Source organism: Pleurodeles waltl, chromosome 5 (assembly GCF_031143425.1).
Source record: "Pleurodeles waltl isolate 20211129_DDA chromosome 5, aPleWal1.hap1.20221129, whole genome shotgun sequence".
NCBI classification, from domain to species: domain Eukaryota; kingdom Metazoa; phylum Chordata; class Amphibia; order Caudata; family Salamandridae; genus Pleurodeles; species Pleurodeles waltl.
In genome coordinates, this window is record NC_090444.1 from 637639444 (window position 1) to 637655291 (window position 15848).

At 42.8% G+C, this 15848-nt stretch overlaps 1 protein-coding gene across 1 annotated transcript in view; it reads left to right on the forward strand.

The window, feature by feature from the left end:
* OPN3 (opsin 3) overlaps positions 1–15848 on the forward strand; it is a 592447-nt gene that overhangs the window by 1187 nt on the left and 575412 nt on the right. The window lies entirely within an intron of this gene.

The window sequence follows — 15848 nt, forward strand, 5'->3', positions numbered from 1 at the left end:
AAAATTAGTAATGATCAAATGAATGTGACCTGCGATTGAGCTATGCATTTGGCAAGGCACACTGCAGGACTAGGAAACATACCAAACAGAACAGATCAAACTAACTTGATCCAAGCACTCTTTTCGATCACTGCATGAACCGACCAAGCATGCCTAAGAGCCATGGATTGGCCTACGCTGTGAAATTCCTTGGCATTTTTGCATTAGATTCCATAGATTCTGCTGGGGTGCAGAACGAGGACAAATGCTCCTGAGCACTGTTCCCGAAATTGCGTAGTAACTACAGATCAAACAGACTTTATTTCAGACCATGTTACACGATTACATTTGTACCAAATCTGGACTCTAAACGGTAAAGGTACAGTTCTGCAAATTTACTAAAGGGGTCCTGAGATATCTTTATCAGAGTGTTGGTTCAAGGACCCCTTCATACATGGATTGGATTGTCACCTCCAATTTCTTTCTACTAAAAAAGTACTTTTTTAGGCTGTTCATCCAAGGTGGGAAAAAGCACCAGTGACACCAATTTTCATGAGGGATGTTAAGGAAGAACGAAAATATAATTTAAAGTTAAATAAAGCATTTTCAAATTTCATTAAAAAAAATATACATATTCATGAATGTTAATTAATGTATTTTATTCATATCTAAAACATACTGAAACTTGGGCTTGGGAATTATGAGTTTTTTTTTTTTTAGTTAATTCTTACTTGCTGCACTGCTCCCTAAAATAGTCATAACTTGCCCTTGTTTGGGAAACAGATATTAGTAAAAATTCTCAACAGGTCTAACACAAGCACAAACACTGGTGTAATGTAAAAATCATAAATTACACCTGTTTTCGTAAATCAGTCATGCACAGTTTTAAAAGGCACAAAAGGTGATGGGAGGAATGCTTGCAAATTGTCTAACCAATGGCAGTCACTTGGTGTAGCATTCCTCCCATTTTTCCTTTGCTCATCCACCATGGTACCTCAGATTAGAACATTAGACCCAACCATACACAAATCAGGCTTCGTCTTGCTCTAATAGGAATAGCCCAGCCCAAACTTCTGAACCATGTCCTGTCTGAACCGGAACACCAGCAATCTAAGACCAATTTCTCCTTGATGCTCATCAATCAGATGCATCTTGAATCCACTGGCCAATCCCTTTTGCCAATTAAGGTGTTACGTCAAACACATAGAAGGTGATGGGAGGAATGCTTGCCATTTGTCTAACCACTGGCAGTTCTCCAGGCTACATTCCAACCCATTGATCATTTGCACACCATGTCATCTGATTAGCGCCAGCCATATGCAATTCAGTCTTGGGTCTTCTCCAATAGGAACAGTCCATTTCCAAAATGCCAAGCCAAGTCCTCTCTGAACCAGAGCACAAGCAACTTAAGACCGTTTTCTCACTGACTGGGGCTCGTGAGTTGAATGCAGCTTGGTTTCAGTGGCACAGTGAGAAAAGGACCCACGGTTGAGCATACATATGGGCATGTATATGTATTTTGGGTATTTATAGGTATTTTGTTCAATTGGAAACTTATGCCAAACAAATTAAAAGGTCAGTAAAGTTTGGAAAATAATGTGCAAAAGAAATTAGACTATCAGTAAATTGCAGTAAAGTATGATGCTCAGTGTGGGAAGGAACTGTTTGCTTTGAGGATGGCTACTGCCATGTTAGTGGAAGTATCAGAACGTCATTACCTAAGAATGAGGTTTACACACAAAGGCTCAGATTTAATAAAAGTTGTGCTTATTCTTGCGCCCCATTGTGCCCCCCTAACACCACCCTGTGTGCACTGTATTAATGATATGGCGCACCATGGCGCATGTTAGGATCAATAGCGTCATAACTTCTGACGATATTGTGGTACTTTGCAGGATTAGCACCAAAAATGTTATGGCTAATCCTACAAAGTACAAAGAGGCCCATTATAAACAATGGTGTGCCTCAATTTAACGCCTGCACTGAGCAGGTGTTAATAATGATGAGAAAAATGGCAAAGTGAACTCTCATAGATTCCACTGTGCCATTTTTCTGGGCCTCCAAACGGAGGAAAGTCGCCCTTGCATACATTATGGCTGGCACAGGTATAATGTGGAGCAAGGGTTTTTCAAAGTGGCGCAATGCTAGCATTACACCACTTTGTAAATATCACGCGTGTTTTTGCTAACCTAATGCCACATCAGCGTAAAAAAATGATGCTAATGTGGCACAGGGTAGAGTTAGGGCCTTTTAATATCTGGCCCAAACTGCTGTATCATTATTATGCATTCTTATGTAGAGGAACAATGCTTGTATTATTGTATAGCCTCGTGTGGACTTTTTAGCACCACTTTTGAAAAATGAACTTGTTTAATTACAGATGGTCACACAAAAATGGTCTTCATAGTCACATATGGAACAGAGATGTCATCAGATGTAGATTTTTAAAAGTAAATGTTGACAAAGGCACTTGGATGAGACAAACAAGCCAGATTCAATTTACAAGACTGAGCTAGTCGTTATGGCACTTAGTGCTAAGGCCACACACTAACAATAAATGAACCCTGCAGTCAAAATTAGAGGATATTTGATGCGAAAATTAAAGTATTTGCCGACCAATATGATGGTTTAGCAGGTATTGAGTTATACAATTTGAAAGACAAATCTAATCTTTTGAGAGCACCGGGAGAGGGAGGGCACTGTTTGACAGCACTAATTGACAGATTTACTGACAACTGAGGTATTGATACGTTCATAAAGTCCTAAAGCAGATTGTACTTTTTGTCTGATGCTGTAAACAGAGACATGACTTATTTAATACCAGGTTCTATCTATGTGGTGACATATTTGGGAGGATAAGATTTTTGGAGGGTAAAAAAATATGTCTAAAAAGAATGAGGGTCTTTTTATTTCAGTCTAAAAGTGCAACGTTCATAATTTAAGATGATACACAGTAAGTAGACTACCTACATTTTCTGTAGAAAACCTTTACTTGTTGATCTACTTAGCTAATTTACTTTGTTAAACAGCAGTTATAGATATTCCGGTAGTTTGTGTCACGAGAGTTTGATTTTAGCATCGTAAAAGTGGTAAATCAGGAATACAGGAGTTTTCTTAAAAATGGCTCCTGTGATACTTCGAGCTTGGGCTAGAATGCTCGCAACAAAATGGCTCAATAATGCATCGGGTGTACTACCTGAAACGTCTCTTGAGGGCTTCCCTCTGGACGCAGTCAGGGGCCTGCTGGCTGTGCACAGTGTACTGTGATGAGGGGGGCACTGGAGCTTGGGGCCAACCACACCACGGAGGCTGTGGGGGCCTTTGTTATGCCACTACATTAGTATAAAACCCATTGTTTCATCTGGAAATTAGCATTCTGCCATAACTTTGCACAAACAGTTTGATTGCCATTACTGAGCCATACCATCACTTCGACCTTTAAGTTAAATACCATTTTGGATTGCTCTAGAACAAAGTTATTGCTATTGTTATTCACATGAGTTGTACTTCAATAAGCATTAGGATTAGGGTACGTATTATTTAGAGTTAAAGTTATTGATTGTAATTTAATTTAATGTAGGTTTGGCATGGGTATTAATTATTTTTAATTATCTTAGTTGTTAGTTTAACTTAAGGCTAGGTTAATATTATTTAAACATATTTATTTTATTTAATGTAACATAAGCGTAAACAGTAGTGGTAAGATTAGGGTTAGGCATGAGGGTTGAAATGATGGAAGGTCAAAATGACGAGGTCGAAGTAATGGTCATTACAGTGTTAGAGATAGTGGGCAGAAGTAATGATAGGTCAAAGTAATTAATGACATGAGGAAGTAAAGATGGCCAAAATAGTGGCATGCAGCCATCTACCAGCCTCACTCTGAATTGTCTGCTCAAATATATGTTATTGGGGTAAATTGTATAGACTTGAATTGCTAAGCTAGCATTAAGGCCAAGCCAAAAAGCAAATAAAATAAACACCATTCGCAAACTACCCCTTGGAGTCACTCGTGTAGTCCCAAGTGCAGGTGTTGAAGCAGGGCTCAAGCAGCAGCGCAGGCCTATGGAAGCAAAGAAGTCCTTCCAGGTTTATCAAAGCAGTCTTGTGGAGTAAACAGCAGGCCACAGCAGCATGTCCAGGAAGTGAACTGAGGAGTGGGTGTGAGGGTCCCATTTTTATACCTGATGCCTTCATTGAAGTAGAAGTTTATTTCTAGAAGTTTTCCTTTAAAGCTTTTGCATTTTCCTGACTCCCCTGCCTTGGCTCCAAGCTGGCTGCAGGAACAATGCAATGGTGGCAAGTCCTTTGTGTGAAAGCAGAACACAGCCTATTCTTTTGCATATGGGGCTCTGCCCAGCAGATGTACCATTCAGAAACACCTAATCCCTCTACTGTATGACTGTCTGGAAGAGGTTAACAAAGTCCAACTGCCAACTATACCCACTCATGTGACCTACAACCGACTGCAGGTACGAAATAGCAAGGGCAGGAAAATGGCAACTTTCTAAAAGTAGTATTTTCAAAATTGTAATTTAAAATATGGCTTTACCATTAAAGAGGATTTTAATAACAATTTCATTGATACCAAACATGAAATGCTACATATTCCACATCAAAAGTTAGCACATGTTAAATGTAATAAGGTAACCCAATGTGATCCTATGGGACAGGGAGGCCTCACAGTAGTGAAAACAATACTTTAGAAGTTCTTCACTAACAGGACATGTAAAACATAAAGGTACATGGCCAACTTTTTTTTTATTACAATATGCCCCACCCTCTAGGCTACCTAGGGCCCATCTTAGGAGTGACTTACTTGCAATAAAGTAGGATATTAAGGCTTGGAAAGGTGCTTATAATGGCAATTCGAATTGCCAGTTAAAAACTGCGTTCAAGCTGCAATGGCAGGCCTGGGACATGTTTTGATTGACTACGTAAGTGACTGGCACAATAACCGCTGCAGGCCCACTAGTAGCATTCAATATACATGTTTTGGGTATATGGTATACCACTCTACAAGGGACTTATAAGTAAACTGAATATGGCAATTTGGTGCAAGCCAGTTTTGCCAGGTTTATAGGTGTGAACAGAAGCACTTTAGCACTGCTTAGCAGTGGTTTAGTGCACAGAGTCCTAAGGACAAAACCAAATTTCTGCAAAACAAATGGAGTGAAAAGGCAAGCAGTATGGGGGAAGACCACCCTAAGACTGACAGATCTAAAAATGATAGTCACATTTTCTTATATTGGATGTCATTTTTCAATGTCATGCTTTTCCTTCTGTCACAAAGTCTGGCTAGTTTTAGCTAACCAATACTAGTACTAGCTTCTCAATGCCTATGGATAATATGGTGGCAAAATTGTTTAATTTTGTCTGAAGAAAGAAAAGATCAGGGGTGGCCTACGAAAATTGCCAACAGGATATAATCTTTCTGAGCTCTCTGCTGGCCTAGCCTTTAAATCCTTCCCAATCCTGTAATATACTTCAATCATCCTGTTTGCCCCTAATTTTTTACCCACACGTTACCTGCCGGTGCTCCTACGACAGGTGAGAACAGGATTTCAGACACAGACAGGAAGCCTGGGAGACGTGGCCGTGCTACACTGGACCTGTGAGGCAGTACTGCTTTGACACAGGGGACTCACCTGAGATGCCGCTGAGTCGGGGGTGATTCTTGGACTCCACTCCGAGTTCTGGCTCATGGTAACAGGGCAGCTATCAAGTAGGGAGCCCACCTCATTGAGACAACAAAAATTGCAATCTGCGAAGGGCCTGGCAAGCAACAAGGTGAGGCCGAAGGGGGCTGAGGAGCATCGGAGAGACGGATGCAGGGCCCGAACTTCCTGTGACAATCCCTCAACTTGGGAAGGCAGGTGGCCCCATGGGAGTGCCTCAGACTCTACAGGGTAGCCTTCTCATGCTGTGAGTGAGGGGGATGCCTGCATAGAGACCTTGCCGGCACTGGCTAGAGTTTTTCAGCTTAAAAGTAGTGTCACCTGCTTGGAGGGGACACAACGAGCCGCAACTCTGGCAGAAATATTCAAGCGCATCCACCGCATATCCTTGACAACGCAGCAGATGGACTGGACAGGCCTCAGGGACCATCTTTGGTGATTGCTAAGTGAGCACAAGGACGGAGTAGAGATCGGGGGGCCCAGCCCTCAGGAAAAAGAGTTGAGCAATTGGTGGGGACTTCCTTGCAATCACACAAAATCCTGCCACCTTACGGATGGTCAAAACTCAGGGGGTTCTGAGTCCCAATGTGACTGCTGCCAATCCATACAGCAATACAGACATATACTGTGCAACACCCTGCAATAATAGTTGAAGGCCTCAAGCCCTGGGGTTAGGGGACCCTCTTCCCCCTCTGGACTGTGATGTGAGGGTAAGCGACTCAGGCTTCTTTAGACTGACCTACCCCTGGTCAGGGGAGTAAGGAGGGCTCTTCATTGAGAGGGGGCATATTGGCCTGTAGCTGCCAACTCCATGGGAAAAGGGACACCCCGGCTTCCACACACAGGTGAACACTAGTGGATTTGGACTACAGACTACCACAGGGGCACTGTTTCTCAACTGGAACACTAAGAAGATGGCACACCGGACATTGATAATCCCCGCTTTACAGGAGGGGGGCTTGAGAGTCAGTCTGCAACCCGGGTCCCTGGAGGGGTTTCCATCTTCCTTAGTACACCTTGTGTCAACATGCGGCCGTAGGTGGTGTGGAGCACTGCAACCACTGCGGAGTAACAGCAGGAGATCTGGTGCCATCAGCAGAAAGTTGCTAGCTACCACAGCCGTGGGCAAGGATAAAACTGCCGGTAACCATGCCACCAACACCAAAACTCAATATACCACATTACGCCATCCCACCCAAATGATAACATGCCAAATGGGTGCCACAGAGACGGCTAACCTCCAGGAAGAGCCTACGGAACCCTCAAGTGCTGAACTGCTGGTGGCCATTCGGGGGTCCGGGTCGGCCCTCAAATGTAAAATCGAACCTGTCTCCACAGATATGAACCTCCTCCAGGCAGACCTCAGAAAGGTGGCAGATGAAGAATCAGGGGCAGAAACAAATATTGAGGACCTACACAGGGAAGTAAAAGATCCTTACATGGCATATGGTACAGATGAAGATGGAGACAATGGAGCTGACTAAACAGGTAGAGGATGCAGAAGGTCACTCTTGTCGGAGCAATAGTAGAGTATTGGGATTTCCAGAAAAAGCAGACGGGTCATCCCCAGAAAAAAATCTTGAAAGAATGGATACGGAAGGAGCTGAATCCCCAGGGCCCGTGAGACTTCTTCACTGTGGAGTGGGCATACAGGGTGTTGGTGCTGCCTCTGCTGCCGGGGGCACCCTTCAGGGCCATCATTGCTAAACTCCTTAGATACTGCAACAGGGACTGTATCCTTTGGGCAGCCCGAAAACAGACACTCCCCTACTTCGGCAGTAGCCCAATCGCCATTTACCCAGACTTCACAAGACTGGTCCAGACCAGCAACAGCGAAAATCGTTCATTGGAGTCAAGCAAAAATGATAGTCCTTGCAGATGTGGTATATGTTGTTGTATTCAGTGAGGTTTAAAGTTATATTTTAGGAAAAGATGCACTTCTTTGATGGCTTGGAAGAGGTTTGAGAGTCACTAGAGCTCAGGGACCATGCAGAGGTTCTAGGTGGCAGGGCAGCAAAAGACGAACCTGAGGGACCGGTCAATGCCCATCAACGATCAACAGGCAGGGAGAACCCAAGCCTATCTCCTCTGAGTGCTCAGGGAGTGGGGATTGCAGTAGATGGAACAATGCAACTGACAGCCACTACCTCCAATCCTGTGGGAGAGGAAGACAGCACACCAAGTGCCAAGAAAATGTTGAATTAAGTGGCATTGCCCCTTCAGAGGGCTCTGTGCCAGACTCCATGACAATCCTGGAGGGCTTACAGAACAGCTGCAGATGACTTGACGCTAGCACCTTGTACATGTCAGAATAGGTGGATCTGAGGCCATCCGAGTGCTGGACAGTGTGGTGCTGGAGGTTTAAATGTAGTCATGAGAAAGTGATGAAAGTTACAAGATGGCTTACCACTATCTCTATTGAATACTTATCCCCCAAACCCCGATGACCAGTGGTTCTTTGCCATCATGCAGGATGTACTGTTTCAAACTCTGGATTCACCAATATTGTAGTTAGGGTACTTTAACTGCATGGGGACCTGCACCCCCGGAGAGGCACGACACCCATATGACTGATGCCCTTTGTGGGGTAATGCAGAACCTTGACCGGCAGGATGTTTGGAGACAGCAACACTCCATATAGGCGCAGCGTACACATGCCACACACAGACTCACCATACACATAGATGACTAGATAGGGTTTTTGAGGCAGGGATCCCCAACTTGAGAACCTCGAGATTCCTCTTGTAGCACAATTCCTGACAGACCACTTTCCAGGTAGATGCAGGATTGTTCGGGAGGGACAGATCAGGGGGTGAGATTATGGCGGATTCCAGTAGACATCCTAGATGAACCGGAGGGAGGCTTTATCAAATGCACTCACTGACTTTTTGAATCAAACTGGAGCTCAACAATACACAGCGCTACAGAATGGGAGACTCTTAAGGCAGTGATGAGGGGCACTTCTCTGGGTTTAACATATGGGGTGTGCAGACAATTGCAGTCAGATCTCCTATGGGAAGAAACAGAACTTGCACATACAAAGGCAGAGAAACCACACAGGCCTGATGTACACAACAAGGAACACCTTACCCGGTGACAGAGCGCTGAATTGCGGACAGACTAGATAAATATACACTATGTCAATTTAGGCAGAGGCTGCACCGGGAGGGTGATAAATTAGGCAAACTCCTAGACTGGCTCGATCCTGCGTAGGGAGACAGCCCCCCACTTGTTACACACATATTGACCCCAGAGGGGGATAGGATCACCTTAAGTGTGGGCATAGTGTAAACATTCAAATGGCACTTGCAACAAGTGTCCTTGGCCGACTGGAGTATTGAGGCACTGCCATACTCACGGTTCTGGAAGGACTCAGCCTCAGATGAGGGTAGTTTAATGGCAGACGGGGGGATGAATGACCTGGAGGAGGAGTTTAACTGTGGGCATCGGGTTTGATGTTTTGAAGTCGACGTTGGAAGTGAAATGTTCTACAGAAGTTACCCAAAAATGTATGAAGAATAGCGCTATTTTTTGCCTTGTTTTGATGTTCTCTCTCGTATATTGCTTGACCAGTAATGCATCAGATATTTTATTCACTGCTGTATTCACAGCAAGGTTTAACATATGGGGTGTGCAGACAATTGCAGTCAGATCTCCTATGGGAAGAAACAGAACTTGCACGTACACAGGCAGAGAAACCACACAGGCCTGATGTACACAACAAGGAACACCTTACCCGGTGACAGAGCGCTGAATTCCGGACAGACTAGATAAATATACACTATGTCAATTTAGGCAGAGGCTGCACCGGGAGGGTGATAAATCAGGCAAACTCCTAGACTGGCTGGATCCTGCATAGGGAGACAGCCCCCATTTGTTACACACATATTGACCCCAGAGGGGGATAGGGTCACCTTAAGTGTGGGCATAGTGTAAACATTCAAATGGCACTTCCAACAAGTGTCCTTGGCCGACTGGAGTATTGAGGCACTGCCATACTCACGGTTCTGGAAGGTCTCAGCCGGGGGCAATGGAAGCTTTAGAAGCCCCTCTGAGTTTGGAGGAAATTAGGGCTGCCCTGGATGCACTCCCGCATGCAAGAGCACTGTGAATAAAATTTGAATATTAGATACTTCTCCCCTCCTTGACATTCCTTCTTGATTTCTCAGTTGTCTTTGCCACAGTGCATCACAGCACACTCTTTGCTGCTAGATCAAGCATTGGCATCAGTAGCAAGCACTCTCCAGACTCTTGTGCTCTCTCAACTCCGTTCACACCGCACTAATGGTGGACATCCCCCAAAAACTCAGTTCTTGACCTTCTCCTTACATTGCATATCTATCCTCTTAGAGATTATGTCCTCCTTTTGCTACATACTTTCGATCAAGTCTTTTTATTTCTCCTCTCCCTTACAAGCTAATTCCATACTTGTGTAATAGACTACTTGTCCTCCAGTGCTGCTCTGGGTTGCCAAATGATACCTCATTCAGTCTAAATTAAATCTAGAACTTAACCATCAACCAACTTTCCTTGGTTCACATCTCCCATCCCTATCAGCCCTCAGCCTCTAGGTTTATTGTAAAAACGAAATGCCACTCTCTAGCTTTATTGCATTCAGCATTATCTTCACCTTCTGCAACTAGCTCAACAACTTTTTGATGTGTTGCATCATGGCTTCTTCTGTACCCTTTAACACACTGCCCATTCTAACAACCTTGCCTTAGGTCCTCTCCATTGCATTTTGTATTGTCTGATTCATAAACGTTGCCAGTAGTACTCATTTACCTATTTAACTATCCCATGTTCACCTCCCCACTACAGACATGAGGTAGGTTGCCTTATGGTATGACAGTAGTCCTATACAAAACTCCTTCTCTATTTTACTTATCCATCCTTATTCCCTTCCGGCACCCTCTGCCTTTCTGAGGTCATGTCACTATAAACATCACCCCCACTCCAATCATAAGCCATCCCAACCTTATCAAATCAAAACCCTTTGTACTACCTCATAATTGCCCAGCACCTCAACACTAAGAAACCTTCATTGTCAAGTCCTGGTATTGTCGACATGGATTCGGGAAACCATTTGAAAAGAAAGAAAAAGCAGAAGCCATGAAGCACTGCTGGGAAACTGTTAGACAGTACAGGATTCTAAGTTAATCTTCTTATCTTCTTTCACTAAAGAATAACAAACACCGTCATATCCCTTCTTTAGAAGTCTGTGCCACTGTCTTCAGGCACACCAGTAGAAACTTTTGGCTGATGATGTCAGATGTTACTAAGGCACCTGCGCATCATGAATTATACCCTGGATACTGAGCAGTGAACAGGTCAAGGCAGATGGACCATGTCCTGATTCGAATCCCAACTGAATAGACCAAGTAGGTTTTAGGAGTCTAGGGCCAGATGTACAAAAATGCAATTTTGCATTTCTTAAATAGCAACTTCATAGAAATCCCTATTTAAGAAATGCAAAATGCTTTGTACAAAGATACCTATTTCCTGATAATGATTCCTACAAAGTAAGAATCGCTATTAGGAAATCGGTATTTAGAAATCCCATTGGATATGAGTCAAATGGCATTTTGGAAATGCATGGTACATCAGAATAGGAAATGCAAATAGGAAATCTCTGATTGCATTTTCTATTCTGGGGATCGCATATTGCTACAGGGTAGAAATTGAAATTTGTGATTCCCTAAAGGGCTTTGTACATTAGAAAAGCCCAGTTTGCATTTCTTAACGGCCCGAAACACCAATTCGGACCTTTATGAAATGCAAACAGGCTTTGTACATCTGGCCCCTAGTGAGTTAGACGTGGTATGTTATTTTGTGGAAAGTCAATTTACGATTCTACAGTTTGCCTGTATCTCTAATCTGAAGAATAATTTTCTTCTGCGGAGACAGAGATTGCTGATGACAAGAATGAGAGGACAAGGGGTTACCTTTCAGTTTCTTCCTCCTACACCCCAACTTTCACCAAGAACGCCAGAGCTCATCTCAACTTTAATTTCATGTACAAATATCTGTTTCATTATGTGTTCCCTACTGCAGTTTCATCCCCTTAGGGTCCAAGATATGCTAACAGCTGTTTCAGTTTCCTGAAATCCCCTCAAATGGAAACAGTTAGAATTTGAGAGCCACCGGTAGGAGAATGTCATCACAGCCAGAAAGCAGATCACAGCAGAAGGCACTCAGTGTTAGAGCCGGATTTGGAATGAGGATAGTATTGTGAGTAAGTGATATTTTGGAAACATATTTGATTGGAAGTGTGACGTGACTGAAAGTGAAGCTTAAATGATTATGTTAGTTGTAAAAGATCAGAGTGAGGGCTTACTTTTGAATCTTTGAATGGCCTGCCTTTTTATTTCAGGTCTAGCCTTTCAAAGACCTGTTGTGTGCAGCACCAATACTTAGAATGAGCTTTGGTCAGCTAATTACTTATCATAGATTGACTTTATTGTCAATTTCATTTGCTTGCTTCTTATTCATTGGCCTTACTCCCTCTTCTTGTGTTTGTTCCTCTTCTAGATCATAGCTTCTGTATGATGCTGTGTATTGTATGCTATGTATCTTTCCGTTGCTCACATCAGGGAGTTACTTTTTGCCTTTTCTTTGAGTACTCCATGGAACTGCCTCGGTTTTAATGCTCTTTCCCCCATATGCTGTTTTTCCCTTCAATCTCCACCCCACATGCTAAAATGTTGTTCCTTACCTCTACCAGTTCATCTGTAAAAGCACAACAACAAGTGTATTTTTGCAGGGTTTGACTAAAGAGCAGATTTTATGGATCTGGGGTTGTTTTATCTTCTACATTCCACTTGTTGCATGAAAGTCCCTGGTTTGGACGCTGTGGCAATATTTATGGAGGTGGGGAGGGGGGGGCTACTGAACTCACTAGGCTGGCATTTAAGACAGAACAGGAACTTAGCATGACTGAAAGGAGATTTTTCTTCGAGGCCCATAAATATTCTGCCTGGGTTGCTGCAGAACATTAACAAGCCTGAGAGTTTGTTTCAGTTCTAAGTCCTGTGGAACGTAAATTAGGCTTATGTAAATTAAATTCTGGCAATTGTTATTCAAGGGCTCAGGCAGCCTTTATGTCCTTTTTAGTACCTGAAATTATCCCCCTGCCTTAGTTTTAAGCTACATCATGTGCAACTGTCTTTTTATATTTTGTTCAGTTTCTTGCAAAGTAAGTGAAATGTACCATACCATGTATAAAGATTGAAAACATTGACTTCAAACTACAGTTTCCAGATACTCTAAGACATGTGGTTGTCTACCCTCCAGTGTTTTAAATTTCCTTTTCTTTTACATCTTTTTTTAACGATGCTTTACAAACTAGCATTGACAGAAACAGAACCAATAGTTTGCCACTCGAAATATAAAGGTGAGACCAATGCTTGTTTACCACTGTCGGTGAATTAGTCGGTAAATTAATTAGTCAACCTTAACTAGCTTTTGAAATTCAGCTTCTTTAGCAGATCAGTATCTATATTATTTTGTGTGCTGCTAACAAATGAATTTGAAAATAGAACATTTCATATTTATTTAACCAATAAATGTGCAGTCACTCTCGACTAGCTCTTAATATATCTGTCAGGTTTTAGAACTATAAACAGTTAAATATAATCTACTACATAATGTAAAAAGTTTAGTTTTATAGCACAACACGTGTACACCGCCGAAGTTATTTAAAAGCATCTAATTTTTTGTAGGTTTGACCTCAATGGTGTCTCATAGTGATACGTTGAAATGTAGCCTTATGTGGTGGTTCTTGAAAAAGGGCTAAATGGTACAATGCTAGGAAAATGGAATGCCCACTGCTATGCAAAGAGAATAAAGTATCCTTTTGCATATTACAGGGAGTCCCCTCTGTCAGCAACATCGCCACAACCTCTGCTGTGCATGCACATGCACTTGATACATTGCAAACTGAAGAGAATCCCTCAGTTGGCTGCTCCACAGAATAATCTGCTTTACACCACCGGCCTGTTTATGTACCCACCCCGTCACCAGTGTTACCCTTTCTGTGGACTTATTCTGTTTTACAGACTGGTGTTTTCTGGCAAATCTAAGTCTACTGTTGCACACGGCATCAACAGTGTAGTTGTGTTTATCGAAGTTTTAGCTGAGCATCCTACAATAGCGCACCCCCATGTCCCACTTGTGTGTGCCCTGATGATAGAATTTTTTTAACCCTTTTTAATGCTCTCTTGTGTAGCATGCCACCTTTGTTGTGTAAACTGACTTTGTATTGGGTGATTATACCACATGCAGCAGGAATCCTTTTGTGATAACAGCACCTAGCGCTTGTAGTTTGTAGTCGGGGGGAAAGGAGCCCAGGGACAAACTCAGATCGTAAGGGGTTAGTGGATGGTACCTTTAATTGAGGGAAGGGATGGTATGAGAGTGACCTGAAGGGATAGAGCCGCCGGCTGAGGGCATAAGGGAAGGGAGTAGCATGTGAAAACATCTCATGCTTGGCCTGAGCTAATAACGTTCCCGGTGGCACCACATGAATTGTCTTTGGAGGAAGTGACCAGCAGGAGTTAGCTGAACCAGCTATTATCCATACCGATGTTATGCAAAACTGTCTTCCACTCAGACACACTTTTACACATGTAGGGTTTCCCAAAAACTGGTCTTGTTGGTCACAGCTGATCTGCTAAATATGACAGATATATGTATGCCATCAAAGCTGTGTCCAGATACATTTATTTTGGAAGACAAACCTGATGATGCTTCAGGACTCAAACCAGTGGGTAGATCACATAGAGAAGTCAAAAGCATGTAAGTAACTCCTCTTTTTAACTTGGCAAATGGTTATCGGACCGACAAAAGCACAGTATTCATGTATGAAATGAAAGCAACTAAACCTGAGCTTTGACACCAAACAATGAGTATACCCTTGCACACATTTGCTCCCAGAATCCAATACACTCCTGGAAAATAAAAAGTCTGTCCATGGGTACTGACCCATCACAATAGCGGAACGAGTGGAAGTCACATCACAGACCCTTTGACAAGTGATGTTAAGGAGGGCCACTTGTCCCATTTGTAGCTTCTCGATGGGCTACTATTTCATACTTTGGGCTAGTGAAGTACTTCAAGAGGAATCTGCACAAAGTTAATAGAGTTTCTAAAGCATTACTGACGTTCTTCTGAGGTAGTCATTTTACTACCCATGCAGTGATGCTTGCACTGCCAGGAGACCCATTTATGATTCTTTGGTTTCTTCAAGTTCGTTTTGCCCACAGCTGTAGGTGAAATGCTGCCCTGATGCAATGCCCAATCTCTCTTGCAAATCCACTTTGCATTTGATCTCAAAATCAACGTTTTATTATTGCAATTGCCTTTTTTCAATTGTTTATGACTTTGACCTGGCTCGACATTGCTTAACCCCTTCGCTGCCATGCCTTTTCCCCCTCCTGTGCAAGGCCTTTTTTGCCTATTTGTAATAGTTCTCGCTTAGGCCCTCATAACTTTTTGTCCACATAAGCTACCCACGCCAAATTTGTGTCCTTTTTTTCCAACATCCTAGGGATTCTAGAGGTACCCAGACTTTGTGGGTTCCCCTGAAGGAGACCAAGAAATTAGGCAAAATACAGTGAACATTTTGTTTAAATAAAAAATGGAAAAAAAGGGCTGCAGAAAAAGGCTTGTGGTTTTTTCCCTGAAAAGCACCAGCTTCCCAGCTTTCGGGAACAGGCAGACTTGAATCAGAAAACCCAATTGTTCAACACAATTTTGGCATTTTACTAGGACATACCACATTTTTATGATTTTTTGTGCTTTCAGCCTCCTTCCAGTCAGGGGCAGAAATGGGCGTGGGTAATTTGTGTAGATCCTACAAGGGTTTCCTGCAGAAAATAACAACTGAAATAAAATAAAATTGAAATTGAGGTAAAAAAAACAGCCATTTTTCTCTACGTTTTACTTTGAGGAGCAGTGGTTATTTGCACATCTCTGAATTCTGGGGTGCCCATACTAGCATGTTAATTACAGGGCATTTCTCAAATAGACGTCTTTTTTACTCACTGTCTTATATTTGGAAGGAACAAATGTAGAGAAAGACAAGAGGCAATAACACTTGTTTTGCTATTCTATGTTCCCCCAAGTCTCCCGATAAAAATGATACCTCACTTGTGTGGGTAGGCCTAATGCCCGCGACAAGAAATGCCCCAAAAC